This window comes from Acartia tonsa, unplaced genomic scaffold (assembly GCF_053477335.1).
Source record: "Acartia tonsa isolate MP-2025a unplaced genomic scaffold, ASM5347733v1 sca3, whole genome shotgun sequence".
In the NCBI taxonomy this organism is placed as follows: Eukaryota; Metazoa; Arthropoda; class Copepoda; order Calanoida; family Acartiidae; genus Acartia; species Acartia tonsa.
Window position 1 is genome coordinate 50,001 of NW_027649597.1, and position 7,500 is coordinate 57,500.

General features: G+C 45.7%; 29 non-coding genes across 29 annotated transcripts in view; 13 read left to right on the forward strand and 16 right to left on the reverse strand.

Annotated features, from left to right (window-relative positions):
- Positions 1-220: 220 nt before the first annotated feature.
- TRNAS-AGA (transfer RNA serine (anticodon AGA)) lies at positions 221-302 on the reverse strand. The gene has a single exon. It is a non-coding gene; the product is annotated as a tRNA-Ser (tRNA).
- A 92-nt stretch (positions 303-394) lies between these two features.
- On the forward strand, positions 395-467 carry TRNAK-CUU (transfer RNA lysine (anticodon CUU)). Its single transcript has one exon. It is a non-coding gene; the product is annotated as a tRNA-Lys (tRNA).
- Positions 468-543: 76 nt separating this feature from the next.
- On the forward strand, positions 544-617 carry TRNAT-AGU (transfer RNA threonine (anticodon AGU)). Its single transcript has one exon. It is a non-coding gene; the product is annotated as a tRNA-Thr (tRNA).
- A 111-nt stretch (positions 618-728) lies between these two features.
- Positions 729-801, reverse strand: TRNAF-GAA (transfer RNA phenylalanine (anticodon GAA)). Its single transcript has one exon. It is a non-coding gene; the product is annotated as a tRNA-Phe (tRNA).
- A 106-nt stretch (positions 802-907) lies between these two features.
- On the reverse strand, positions 908-979 carry TRNAQ-CUG (transfer RNA glutamine (anticodon CUG)). Its single transcript has one exon. It is a non-coding gene; the product is annotated as a tRNA-Gln (tRNA).
- A 137-nt stretch (positions 980-1,116) lies between these two features.
- Positions 1,117-1,188, reverse strand: TRNAP-AGG (transfer RNA proline (anticodon AGG)). Its single transcript has one exon. It is a non-coding gene; the product is annotated as a tRNA-Pro (tRNA).
- Positions 1,189-1,297: 109 nt separating this feature from the next.
- On the reverse strand, positions 1,298-1,370 carry TRNAV-CAC (transfer RNA valine (anticodon CAC)). Its single transcript has one exon. It is a non-coding gene; the product is annotated as a tRNA-Val (tRNA).
- An 84-nt stretch (positions 1,371-1,454) lies between these two features.
- Positions 1,455-1,527, forward strand: TRNAR-ACG (transfer RNA arginine (anticodon ACG)). Its single transcript has one exon. It is a non-coding gene; the product is annotated as a tRNA-Arg (tRNA).
- A 151-nt stretch (positions 1,528-1,678) lies between these two features.
- Positions 1,679-1,752, reverse strand: TRNAN-GUU (transfer RNA asparagine (anticodon GUU)). Its single transcript has one exon. It is a non-coding gene; the product is annotated as a tRNA-Asn (tRNA).
- Positions 1,753-1,880: 128 nt separating this feature from the next.
- Positions 1,881-1,952, forward strand: TRNAE-CUC (transfer RNA glutamic acid (anticodon CUC)). The gene has a single exon. It is a non-coding gene; the product is annotated as a tRNA-Glu (tRNA).
- Positions 1,953-2,052: 100 nt separating this feature from the next.
- TRNAS-GCU (transfer RNA serine (anticodon GCU)) lies at positions 2,053-2,134 on the reverse strand. Its single transcript has one exon. It is a non-coding gene; the product is annotated as a tRNA-Ser (tRNA).
- A 97-nt stretch (positions 2,135-2,231) lies between these two features.
- TRNAE-UUC (transfer RNA glutamic acid (anticodon UUC)) lies at positions 2,232-2,303 on the reverse strand. The gene has a single exon. It is a non-coding gene; the product is annotated as a tRNA-Glu (tRNA).
- A 3-nt stretch (positions 2,304-2,306) lies between these two features.
- Positions 2,307-2,379, reverse strand: TRNAV-AAC (transfer RNA valine (anticodon AAC)). Its single transcript has one exon. It is a non-coding gene; the product is annotated as a tRNA-Val (tRNA).
- Positions 2,380-2,483: 104 nt separating this feature from the next.
- TRNAH-GUG (transfer RNA histidin (anticodon GUG)) lies at positions 2,484-2,555 on the forward strand. Its single transcript has one exon. It is a non-coding gene; the product is annotated as a tRNA-His (tRNA).
- Positions 2,556-2,641: 86 nt separating this feature from the next.
- Positions 2,642-2,713, forward strand: TRNAG-UCC (transfer RNA glycine (anticodon UCC)). The gene has a single exon. It is a non-coding gene; the product is annotated as a tRNA-Gly (tRNA).
- Positions 2,714-2,924: 211 nt separating this feature from the next.
- Positions 2,925-3,043, reverse strand: LOC145310516 (5S ribosomal RNA). Its single transcript, XR_013876570.1, has one exon. It is a non-coding gene; the product is annotated as a 5S ribosomal RNA (ribosomal RNA).
- Positions 3,044-3,151: 108 nt separating this feature from the next.
- Positions 3,152-3,233, forward strand: TRNAL-AAG (transfer RNA leucine (anticodon AAG)). The gene has a single exon. It is a non-coding gene; the product is annotated as a tRNA-Leu (tRNA).
- Positions 3,234-3,394: 161 nt separating this feature from the next.
- TRNAA-AGC (transfer RNA alanine (anticodon AGC)) lies at positions 3,395-3,467 on the reverse strand. Its single transcript has one exon. It is a non-coding gene; the product is annotated as a tRNA-Ala (tRNA).
- Positions 3,468-3,579: 112 nt separating this feature from the next.
- TRNAY-GUA (transfer RNA tyrosine (anticodon GUA)) lies at positions 3,580-3,672 on the forward strand. The gene is made up of 2 exons: positions 3,580-3,616; positions 3,637-3,672. It is a non-coding gene; the product is annotated as a tRNA-Tyr (tRNA).
- A 475-nt stretch (positions 3,673-4,147) lies between these two features.
- On the reverse strand, positions 4,148-4,221 carry TRNAI-AAU (transfer RNA isoleucine (anticodon AAU)). Its single transcript has one exon. It is a non-coding gene; the product is annotated as a tRNA-Ile (tRNA).
- An 89-nt stretch (positions 4,222-4,310) lies between these two features.
- On the forward strand, positions 4,311-4,394 carry TRNAL-CAG (transfer RNA leucine (anticodon CAG)). The gene has a single exon. It is a non-coding gene; the product is annotated as a tRNA-Leu (tRNA).
- Positions 4,395-4,745: 351 nt separating this feature from the next.
- TRNAL-CAA (transfer RNA leucine (anticodon CAA)) lies at positions 4,746-4,869 on the forward strand. Its single transcript has 2 exons — positions 4,746-4,783; positions 4,825-4,869. It is a non-coding gene; the product is annotated as a tRNA-Leu (tRNA).
- Positions 4,870-4,982: 113 nt separating this feature from the next.
- On the forward strand, positions 4,983-5,054 carry TRNAC-GCA (transfer RNA cysteine (anticodon GCA)). The gene has a single exon. It is a non-coding gene; the product is annotated as a tRNA-Cys (tRNA).
- A 69-nt stretch (positions 5,055-5,123) lies between these two features.
- TRNAP-UGG (transfer RNA proline (anticodon UGG)) lies at positions 5,124-5,195 on the reverse strand. The gene has a single exon. It is a non-coding gene; the product is annotated as a tRNA-Pro (tRNA).
- A 1,567-nt stretch (positions 5,196-6,762) lies between these two features.
- On the reverse strand, positions 6,763-6,844 carry TRNAS-AGA (transfer RNA serine (anticodon AGA)). Its single transcript has one exon. It is a non-coding gene; the product is annotated as a tRNA-Ser (tRNA).
- Positions 6,845-6,936: 92 nt separating this feature from the next.
- TRNAK-CUU (transfer RNA lysine (anticodon CUU)) lies at positions 6,937-7,009 on the forward strand. Its single transcript has one exon. It is a non-coding gene; the product is annotated as a tRNA-Lys (tRNA).
- A 76-nt stretch (positions 7,010-7,085) lies between these two features.
- Positions 7,086-7,159, forward strand: TRNAT-AGU (transfer RNA threonine (anticodon AGU)). The gene has a single exon. It is a non-coding gene; the product is annotated as a tRNA-Thr (tRNA).
- Positions 7,160-7,269: 110 nt separating this feature from the next.
- On the reverse strand, positions 7,270-7,342 carry TRNAF-GAA (transfer RNA phenylalanine (anticodon GAA)). The gene has a single exon. It is a non-coding gene; the product is annotated as a tRNA-Phe (tRNA).
- A 106-nt stretch (positions 7,343-7,448) lies between these two features.
- The window catches only part of TRNAQ-CUG (transfer RNA glutamine (anticodon CUG)), a 72-nt gene continuing 20 nt past the window's right edge, over positions 7,449-7,500 (reverse strand). The window contains exon 1 of the tRNA in view: positions 7,449-7,500. This exon is cut by the window's right edge and continues 20 nt beyond it. This is a non-coding gene — a tRNA (tRNA-Gln).

Below are 7,500 nucleotides of genomic sequence, written 5' to 3' on the forward strand. Positions count from 1 at the left end.
TCATTTGAATGTTGTTTGTTGGAACTCTTGCTATTCTGGTTCAGGTTCTTGCAAAATGAATTGCTGCAACGTCCGGGAATCGAACCCGGGCCGCCCGCGTGGCAGGCGAGCATTCTACCACTGAACCAACGTTGCTGGCACATAGGGAAAGGACAATTTGTGGCTCTTTGTAACCCCCCAAACAGCCCATGACCTATGGAGAGAAGGGCAAAATGTTATCCGCAGTCGGTAGGATTCGAACCTACGCTCCCAGAGGGAATCTGATTTCTAGTCAGACGCCTTAACCACTCGGCCACGACTGCAATCCATTGATGGGGGCACATTTGGCGGCATTCTCATACAGTAGAATAACTTGGATTAGCTTAGCTTGCCACTTCACACAGGTTTGCAAGCAGCCCGGCTAGCTCAGTCGGTAGAGCATGAGACTCTTAATCTCAGGGTCGTGGGTTCGAGCCCCACGTTGGGCGACCATTCCTTTTGGTGTGTTTCCCACTTAGCTGCAACGAGTATGAGGTGCACACTCATGGACCCACCAGCAGAAAGGGCGCCATGGCTTAGTTGGTTAAAGCGCCTGTCTAGTAAACAGGAGATCCCGAGTTCGAATCTCGGTGGTGCCTCAACTTTTTTTGACCAACCCAACTGTCAAAAGAAGGCCTCTGAAAGATTTCACTGCTCACATTTTGCCCAAGATACAGGAAAAATGAAGCGAAACAAACAGTTCAACAAAATGCCGCGACCCGGGATCGAACCGGGGACCTTTAGATCTTCAGTCTAACGCTCTCCCAACTGAGCTATCACGGCCTGTGCTATGTTCTTGGCGACCCAAGCGGAAACGCAGCAGCATAGCATTTCAAAAAGAAAAAGTGGCCTGACAGACGAAAACAAACGAACAAACAGAAAAAGAGACAGGTCCTACCGAGATTTGAACTCGGATCGCTGGATTCAGAGTCCAGAGTGCTAACCATTACACCATAGGACCTTCACATCTAGCGATGTCAAGATGCACGTACAGTTTTCCAATCGTTTTCCCATTGAAAAGAAAAAGGTAAAACAACTGGAACATATTTGCAGAAACCCTGAAATTAGGGCCAAACATGACCAATCCAAAAAGCAAGTGGGCTCGTCCGGGATTTGAACCCGGGACCTCTCGCACCCTAAGCGAGGATCATACCCCTAGACCAACGAGCCAGCTGTTGAGTGGTAACAGTGCGTGTGGGTATTTATTTGACATGCCTGCGGAAGGAGACTCACCTTTGAACGAGGACCTTCAAGAAAGAAGAAGAAAAAACAGACTGTTTGGTTCCTGCCGGGATCGAACCGGCGACCTTGTCCGTGTGAAGGACACGTGATAACCACTACACTAAGGAACCTTGCTGGTAGAGAGGCAAATTCTTTGTTTGAAATATTGAGTTGTAGCAAATGTGGTATGGATCTGTCCCAACGGTGTACTACAGGGTCTCGTGGCGCAACGGATAACGCGTCTGACTACGGATCAGAAGATTGCAGGTTCGAATCCTGCCGAGATCGGATTTTTATCTTTGAACAGACTAAATGTGTATGACTGAGACACATGGCATGACATTGCATACACAGATACATGGACAATATGTTTGTTTAGCTGCCAATACTTATGTTTTGTTCACGTTGATTGCTACGCTCAACAAGAAAAAGGTGTCTGCGCCCCCGGGTGGGCTCGAACCACCAACCTTTCGGTTAACAGCCGAACGCGCTAGCCGATTGCGCCACGGAGGCAAGTTGATGATGCTGGTATCGAAATAATTGAGAAATATGCCAACATGGTTAAATAATTGTACAATTGAGAAAGCCAGTTTGGAAAATGCTTTGTTTAAGTTTGCACTGCTAAACACATCATACATCCTTCCGTTATGGTCTAGTGGTTAGGATAGCTGGCTCTCACCCAGCAGGCCCGGGTTCGATTCCCGGTAACGGAAAACTTTTTTCCCCCCTCTTGTGCGCTTGTCCAAGTGTAGTTGAGTTGGTATAGCATCGAATTTCTCGAGAGAAGAAAAGGCAATAATTGAACAAAACTTCCGACGAGGATGGGATTCGAACCCACGCGGGCAGAGCCCATTGGATTAGCAGTCCAACGCCTTAACCACTCGGCCACCTCGTCAACTAGGAGGAGTCAGGCCGAAACTTGGGAAGCCCTTGATGTTTGCATGAAAGAATGAGATCCTGGTGGTTCAGCAGTTTTTAGAGAAGAAAAAGATTTCCCACGCCGGGAGTTGAACCCGGGCCTCCTGGGTGAAAGCCAGATATCCTAGCCGTTAGACCACGTGGGATCATGTTTCCGTCCGGGATCGAACCGGAGACCTTCTGCGTGTTAGGCAGATGTGATAACCGCTACACCACGGAAACTCTGTGGTATAGTGCCAACTAAGGTGGGATGTTATGAAATCACGGAAAAGGCTGGCCTTTGTGGTATGTACACTAGAACATTTGTGCCTTTGTCACTGTCTCTAGCCGTGATCGTCTAGTGGTTAGGACCCTGCGTTGTGGCCGCAGTAACCCAGGTTCGAATCCTGGTCACGGCAGTGACAATTTTTTCCTTTCCCTGTCACATCGTGACTTTGAATTTGGAACTGGCGGATGGTATTGTGGGAGCCCATGTCATGAAGAAGCGTCAGTGGTATAGTGGTGAGCATAGCTGCCTTCCAAGCAGTTGACCCGGGTTCGATTCCCGGCTGACGCAGAGCTGAATTTTTAAGCCATGGTATGTGCCGTAATTGGCCAATACTGCTTCCAAATTGTGCAACAGAGATCACCAAGCCTCCGTAGCGCAGTAGGCAGCGCGTCAGTCTCATAATCTGAAGGCCGTGAGTTCGAGCCTCACCGGGGGCAGACTTCATTTTGATCTTAATATGTCTAATGCGTGTAGTGATGGAAAGGAAAACGAAAGTTTAGGCCTACGACACCAAGTATTCCCAGGCGGTCACCCATCCAAGTACTAACTTGGCCCAATGTTGCTTAACTTCAGTGATCGGACGAGAACTGGTGCTTTCAACATGGTATGGCCGTAGACATTGATGATGGGCAATGCAACGGAATGAGTCAATCCTTTTCTGCTGCGATGGCGTAGGGATTAAGCACAAGGTACTACAAGACAAGCAGTCGGCTTCAGGGCATTAGGGGTAGCGTGGCCGAGCGGTCTAAGGCGCTGGTTTAAGGCACCAGTCCTTTCGAGGGCGTGGGTTCGAATCCCACCGCTGCCAAAGCTTTTTCCTCACTTTAGAATTATTGTTGGCTGAAGTGGCTGTTATTCGGTTTGTTTTTGTTTTGATTGTATCTCCGTCCCCTAGGCAGACTGGGGTCAATCATTTGTTTGTCTCCATACATGATGAACAGGTTTCATGAGCTATGGCAAAATGTTGCTTGGAGATGCGGGGTATCGATCCCCGTACCTCTCGCATGCTAAGCGAGCGCTCTACCATCTGAGCTACATCCCCTTCTTGCTGTTGATGTCCGAAAGCAAGTATTTGAATCTTCTGTCTTGGGAAATCAAAAGGTCGCACAGCAACTGTGGTTAAATTGACAAAGCAATTCCTCACCCGACAGCTACCTTCGATAGCTCAGTTGGTAGAGCGGTGGACTGTAGTTGTTACTCTGCGAGCAGATATCCATAGGTCGCTGGTTCAAATCCGGCTCGAAGGAACTAACCTTTTTCGTCCTTTTTTTCATATTTTCCATCGGAACACGAACACGGTGTTAGCTTTGAACACCAATGCTCAACGACATCGGTGTCAGCATCGAGTGTAACCGACATTAGAAAGCCAGGACATGATGTTGCTTAATTTTTTTCATTTTCCCTGGCGTCTATCCATTCCTCGATAGTCTAGTGGTGAGGATCTCCGCCTGTCACGTGGAAGGCCCGGGTTCGATTCCCGGTCGGGGAGAATGCAACTTTTTGACAGGACAGCTTGAGAGACATGCATTTCATCGCTCCAGCTTTATGATAGAAGGCAATTTGGTTACATAATTTACCTCCAATACCATTGAGCCCGGGTAGCTCAGTCGGTAGAGCGTTAGGCTTTTAACCTAACGGTCCAGGGTTCGAGCCCCTGCTCGGGCGCTACCCTTTTGCACAGACGTGCACTTAAATCACTTTGTCAGCAAATTAAAAGGAGTATGGCCCGTAGGGGGATCGAACCCGTGACCTTCGCGTTATTAGCACGACGCTCTAACCAACTGAGCTAACGGGCCTACACACGGTTGTTGGACTAAAAACTTTGCATTGATATAGTGTATTTGCATAGCTTGTTGCTTGTGGCTGCCTACACCGTGAGTCAACAGTCAGTTTGGCCGAGTGGTCTAAGGCGCTGCGTTCAGGTCGCAGTCCACTTCTGTGGGCGTGAGTTCGAATCTCACAGCTGACAAACTCCTTTTTCCTGTCCATTGTGTGTGCGTGCTGCTCTATTTTGGCAGCAAACCAAATATACATAAAATGTTTGACTCAACCAGACAAGGATAGCAGAGTGGCGCAGTGGAAGCGTGCTGGGCCCATAACCCAGAGGTCCGTAGATCGAAACTACGCTCTGCTAAAACCCAATTCTTTTCTTCTGTTCTGTTCTCTTTTCTTTATTTCAGACGTCAACAGGGACCACAAATGTGTCCCCGCACCCCAACACGACCCATTAGCGCAGAGGATAGCGCGTTGGACTTCTAATCCAAAGGTCCTGGGTTCGATCCCCAGATGGGTTGCAAACTGTTTTGCCAGCCAGTAAGATGTCAGGATGGCCGAGTGGTCTAAGGCGCCAGACTCAAGGCATAATCCTTGCTCTGCAATACGGAGTAGGCTCTGGAGAATTCTGGTCCTCGATGAGGGCATGGGTTCGAATCCCATTTCTGACAAACAACTTTTGGCATTAATTTTCTGCAACTGCCACCCTCCCACTCAAGGAAGTATCGCCATCAAAACGCAGAGCTAAGATTGACCACAATTGTTTGCTTGTTTCACCGCACACGGGGATATAGCTCAGTGGTAGAGCATCCGGCTGCAGTCCGGCAGGTCCTTGGTTCAACTCCGAGTGTCCCCTTAGGTGAAACTTTTTTTGGTTTAGCACATTGCAACCTTGCATCCAGAAAAAAAAAGAAAGAAAAATCAAGGGCCAAACCGGGATTTGAACCCGGGACCTCCTGCACCCAAAGCAGGAATCATACCCCTAGACCATTTGGCCGCCCGGTTAGGTTAAGTCAACAGTGATTTAATACACTTGATGTAACTTTGACTGCTTTAATAAAGTCTGGCATTGAAACCAACATGATTCAGATGTTTCTCTGGATGTTGCACAGTTTTCTAATTCATATCAGACCTTTCTGTCCATATAAATAACACATAAAACCAACCGCTGGTTCATAGTTGGTAAAAATGATTAACTGAACCTAAAATTTTGGGGAGGAATAAAGATATTCAAGATTTAATTTTTTGTTTTCAAAATAAAGATACTAAGAAAGAGAGGTAATGTCTGATTGAGCCAATAAATGAATCGCATCGGAGCATACATGAAATCTCATTAGTTGAATTAAACTGAAGGTTTCTAGTTTTTTTCATGAGAGTTAATTTGAGCTGTTCTTTCAACTATTACTCGAATCAAGTCCATCTCATGAAGTGCTGCCTTCATATTGTTGTTTCACATCTATGTTTTATCTGTGCATTAATAATAAATATGCTTCATCTATTGCAATCGTTGTAAAATAATAAAAATCTCTTTATGAATTTAAGTTAATAAAATCATATTTTTTTCTTGGGTTTCAATAAAACAAAAAAATAATATCTCGGACTTCTAAAGTCTTTTTATATGTTTCCTCACTGTTTGGCCACTACTTGGTCACAAATGCTCAAAACACAAACCTTTTTCGACCTAAGATACTCAATTGGTTCCTTCTACAAGTCCAATCCATCAGTTTTGGGATGTCTTTATATTTCAAGATAAATTTATGAAAAAGGGAAATTTGGGTGTTGCCTATTGTATGCACAGATACCATTAAATCAACAGAAAAAAATACTTATTTGTACTTTTCTCTCATCTTTAAAGTTTGATTCTGTTAAATAACTATTCTTGAAGGAGAGCTGCTGACCTCCAGTGTACATGGCTTAGTCAAATGCATATTAAACATAAAAATTTTCCCAAAAAGCACATAAAAAAAGTCTCTCAATGGGTTAGAAAAATAGAATAATTTTGAAACTTAGATTTAAGTTAAACAAATTATTTTTCTAGTACATTACATTAAAATACTTTGTTTGGGGCAAATTTTTACCTTTAACGTGTATTTGACTTAACCATGAACACTGGAGGTCAGCAGCTGTCCTCTTGAGCGATAGAATGCATAAATCCCTTAGACAATAGTTAATTCAACAGAATTCAAACTTTGAAAATGGGAAAAAAGTATAGGTTTTTTCAGTGCAATTTATTTTGGATCTTGTTAACGCGATTGCTGCGCATTTCCTGGCATTATTCTGGCAAGGATTGGTACTCGAAAACTAAATATTTTCCATCTTTGAGTACGCCAGTGACAAGCGGATTTCATTTGAATGTTGTTTGTTGGAACTCTTGCTATTCTGGTTCAGGTTCTTGCAAAATGAATTGCTGCAACGTCCGGGAATCGAACCCGGGCCGCCCGCGTGGCAGGCGAGCATTCTACCACTGAACCAACGTTGCTGGCACATAGGGAAAGGACAATTTGTGGCTCTTTGTAACCCCCCAAACAGCCCATGACCTATGGAGAGAAGGGCAAAATGTTATCCGCAGTCGGTAGGATTCGAACCTACGCTCCCAGAGGGAATCTGATTTCTAGTCAGACGCCTTAACCACTCGGCCACGACTGCAATCCATTGATGGGGGCACATTTGGCGGCATTCTCATACAGTAGAATAACTTGGATTAGCTTAGCTTGCCACTTCACACAGGTTTGCAAGCAGCCCGGCTAGCTCAGTCGGTAGAGCATGAGACTCTTAATCTCAGGGTCGTGGGTTCGAGCCCCACGTTGGGCGACCATTCCTTTTGGTGTGTTTCCCACTTAGCTGCAACGAGTATGAGGTGCACACTCATGGACCCACCAGCAGAAAGGGCGCCATGGCTTAGTTGGTTAAAGCGCCTGTCTAGTAAACAGGAGATCCCGAGTTCGAATCTCGGTGGTGCCTCAACTTTTTTGACCAACCCAACTGTCAAAAGAAGGCCTCTGAAAGATTTCACTGCTCACATTTTGCCCAAGATACAGGAAAAATGAAGCGAAACAAACAGTTCAACAAAATGCCGCGACCCGGGATCGAACCGGGGACCTTTAGATCTTCAGTCTAACGCTCTCCCAACTGAGCTATCACGGCCTGTGCTATGTTCTTGGCGACCCAAGCGGAAACGCAGCAGCATAGCATTTCAAAAAGAAAAAGTGGCCTGACAGACGAAAACAAACGAACAAACAGAAAAAGAGACAGGTCCTACCGAGATTTGAACTCGGATCGCTGGATTCAGAGTCCAGAGTGCT